The sequence below is a fragment of the Pleurodeles waltl genome, chromosome 4_2 (genome assembly GCF_031143425.1).
Source record: "Pleurodeles waltl isolate 20211129_DDA chromosome 4_2, aPleWal1.hap1.20221129, whole genome shotgun sequence".
Classification (NCBI taxonomy): Eukaryota; Metazoa; Chordata; class Amphibia; order Caudata; family Salamandridae; genus Pleurodeles; species Pleurodeles waltl.
This window is the reverse complement of record NC_090443.1, coordinates 681,782,561-681,786,765: the sequence shown is the minus strand read 5'-3', so window position 1 is coordinate 681,786,765 and position 4,205 is coordinate 681,782,561.

The window sequence follows — 4,205 nt, the reverse complement described above, 5'->3', positions numbered from 1 at the left end:
AGGTGGGTGGTACAACCAGTGCTGCAGGCCCACTAGTAGCATTTTATTTACAGGCCCTGGGCACCTCTAGTGCACTGTACTAGGGACTTACTAGTAAATCAAAAATACCAATCATGGATGAACCAACTACATACACATTTTGTATAGGAGCACTTGCCCTTTAGCACTTGTTAGCAGTGGTAAAGTGCCCAGAGTAACAAAAACAGCAAAAACAGAGTCCAGCTCCCATCAACAACCTAGGAAACAGAGGCATAAAGATAAGGGAGACCACACCAAGGATGAAAGGTTTAACACGTGTACCCCCCAGCTGAAAGTGGGGAGCAACTACCCAACCTCATGGGAGTTCTCATCACTAAGGCAGAAGAATCTGGACAGACCATCAACATTGGAGTGTTCTGTACCAGGGCGGTATTCCACCATAAAGTCCCTCCCCTGCAGGGAAATGGACCACCTCAACAGTTTTGGATTCACGTTCTATGGCACTCCACCTACGTTCCCTGGGAAGTAACCTCCTGCTAATGTAGGCTACGGGTTGATCTAGGCCCTCCTCATTAAGCTGTGAGAGTACTGCTCCAATACCATGCTCTGAGGCGTCTGTTAGCACAACAAACTTCTTGTAGCAGTCAGGTGCCTTCAGCACATGTGCTGTGCACATGGCAGCCTTCAGGGCATCAAAAGCGGTCTGGCAAGCCTCTGTCCAGATCCCCTTTTTGGGTTGCTTTTTAGAAGTCATCTCAGTCTAGGGGGTAATAATGGTACTCAGCACTGATGGCAGCTATTGTCCCTGTCTCTAGCCTCCCCTCTCCAACTTCCTCCACCCAGACCCACACCACTGTACCTCAGCCTACCCCAAGCACACCATAAGACCAGCATGCACACACCTCAACACACAAAGGAAGCTCAGGCAAACATAAGCACCACACATCCCACAGGCACTCACGCAAGCATCACACACATGCAGACACACCAACATCTACTGCCTCCACTGTGTCCCCCTCCTCCTCGTCTTCCTCCTCCCTCCCAGTCTCGTCTCCACTCACACCTGCATGCACTACATCTGCAGCCACTACTTCCATCACCAGCACACACACCACCACACCCCGTTCACGTGCAGTCACCACCCCCACTACCATTCACACGTCCCCAGTGTCCTCTCCCAGTGTGTCTGTGAAGCCACCTCCCAGGGTGCACAAACGCAGGCACACACCCACCCAACAGCCATCCACCTCACGACAGCCTCCAGCGCATGCACCTTCACCCAAAGTCCCCAAACGTACACCTCCTACAACCACAACCTCTTCCTCCACTCCCAAACCCCCTCCAGCTACCCGTCCCAGTGTTCCCAAGAAACTTTTCCTGTCCACCCTTGACCTCTTTCCCTCACCTCCCCCACCCCATCAGTCTCCTAGGGACCGACTCTCCAGGTCCCAACCTAGCACCTCAGCCACAACATCTCCGGGACCAGTGGTGCCAGTAGTCACCGGATTCTGGAGTTCACCAGGCAGCAGGGCAGCCAGTGTGGCAAGGAGCCACAGCACGGACAGTCCCCCACCTGTCTAGCATCAAAAGTTGTCCAGTGCCCGGCGGGAGAGGGGGAAGACTCCAGCCACCAAAGCCACTCCCAGGGGTACAGGTGGGAGTGTGGAGTCAGCTGCAACACCTTCCAAGGTGGGGAAGGGGCACAAGAAACCTGGGAAGTCTGGGAAGAGCAGCACAGCGGAGAAGACCGCCATCATCCCCGCTGCCCAGGAGGCCACCGCCATCATCCCGCTGCCCAGGAGGCCACCGCCATTATCCCCGCTGCCCAGGAGGGGGCTGCCCAGGAGGCCACCGCCATCAGCCCCGCTGCCCAGGAGGCCACCGCCATCAGCCCCGCTGGCCAGGAGGCCACCGCCTTCAGCCCCGCTGGGCCAGACAGGACTGCCAGCACCAGCCCCGCTGGGCCAGACTAGACCGCCAGCACCAGCCCCGCTGGGCCACACAGCACCGCCAGCACCAGCCCCGCTGGGCCACACAGTACCGCCAACAACAGCCCCGCTGGACCAGACAGAACCACCAGCACCAGCCCCGCTGGGCCACACAGCACAGCCAGCACCAGCCCCGCTGGGCCAGACAGGACCGCCAACAGCTGAGTCGCTGGGCCAGACAGGACCACCAGCACCAACCCCGCTGGGCCACACAGAACCACCAGCAGCTGAGTCGCTGCCAAGGACCCCGCCGCAACAAGCACCGCTGAACAGGACACCTCCGCCACAGGCACCGCTGCCAAGGACACCGCCGCCACAAGCACCGCTGAACAGGACACCTCCGCCACAAGCACCGCTGAACATAACACTACCGCCACAAGCACCGCTGGCCCATGAGCGTCAAGGGCACTGATGCTACTGAGTCCGCCACGAGCAGGATAAAGCACTCTGGGCACAAAGCCCCCTCCAGAACCAGCGGAGAAAGGCATCCACTACCTCAGTCCTTGGCAGGATGAAGCACTCTGGGCAAAAAGCCCTTTTCAGAACCAGTGGAGAGATACATCCACTCACACAGTCCTTGGCAGAATGAAGCACTCTGGGCACAAAGCCCCCTCCAGAACCAGTGCAGAGATACATCCACTCACACAGTCCTTGGCAGGATTAAGCACTCAGGGCACAAAGCCCCCTCCAGAACCAGTGGAGAAAGGCATCCACTCACACAGTCCTTGGCAGGATGAAGCACTCTGGGCACAAAGCCCCCTCTAGACCCAGTGGAGAAAGGCATCCACTACCTCAGTCCTTGGCAGGATGAAGCACTCTGGGCACAAAGCCCCCTCCAGAACTAGTGGAGAGATACATCCACTCACACAGTCCTTGGCAGGATTAAGCACTCTGGGCACAAAGCCCCCTCCAGAACCAGTGGAGAAAGGCATCCACTACCTCAGTCCTTGGCAGGATGAAGCACTCTGGGCACAAAGCCCCCTCCAGAACTAGTGGAGAGATACATCCACTCACACAGTCCTTGGCAGGATGAAGCACTCTGGGCACAAAGCCCCCTCCAGAACCAGTGGAGAGATACATCCACTCACACAGTCCTTGGCAGGATGAAGGAGAAAGGCATCCACTCACACAGTCCTTGGCAGGATGAATCACTCTGGGCACAAAGCCCCCTCCAGAACCAGTGGAGACTGTTATCCACTTGTGAGACTGTGGCTTTGCACTCCCCAGGATTGAACAGTGGGCAAACCACCCACTGTAGAGACTTGAGAGACTGTGGCTTTGCACTACCCAGGATTGGACAGTGGGCATGGGGCCCCCTCGTGGATTTGGCGTTGTGCGCTCAACCGGCTGAGGCGCCCCCCCTTTCCCTTCCCCCTGACTTTATTGCTATCTTATGCCCCTGCAGGGTTCTCTCCTTCATGTTCGGGTATTGAGTGTGGGCCTTGCCCATGCAGTGTGGGCCCAGTGTTCCACGGACTTCAATGGAGCAATACCTGGACTACTATTCTTGGTGTATATATTTGTTTATAATGTATATATATTTTTGCGTACTGGATTTTGATATATTACAATGGTTACACTAATTTCCTTTTGTCTTTGCATTCTTCTGGGGGGGTTGGGGGTGTAACTGTAATGTATCATGCTGTATTAGTGTGTGTGTTGTTGTGTGTGAGGGTGGGGGTGGGGGTGTTGCGTGTAGCGTGTGTGTGTCCCTGGTTTTTCCCTCCCCCTCCCCTGTGTCGTAAGTGCAGTACTCACCATGGTCTTCGCCGCCGGCGTTCGTGCTCCTGGTAGAGGAGCAAGAAGATAAGGGTAGGGAAAATATGAAGCTCTGGTTCCATGGCGTCCTGGTTCCTCGTGGGGTGTGTAGAGGTGAGCATTTTCCCTTCGAAAGTCCTGTTTCCGCCGTGTTTTTGTTCGCGGTGAATCCGCCCCGGAAAAGGTTGCGGATTGGTAGGTTTTGATACTGTGGGCGGTACATTGTCCTCGCCTGTCTGTTGGCAGTGACCGCCGCGCTGTTTGTTTGTACCGCCTTGGTGGTCGGAGTGTTAAAGTGGCTGTCTTTGTTGGCGGTTTCCACCACGGTCGGGATTCCATTTTTTTTTTCGCCGGCCTGTTGGCGGTCTTACCGCCGCTTTAACACCGTCCGCCAGGGTTGTAATGACCACCTAAATATACTTTCAAAGCTTTTCAAACGAATCGCGCCTCCTGCTGATTTATAAATATCCACGTGTATGT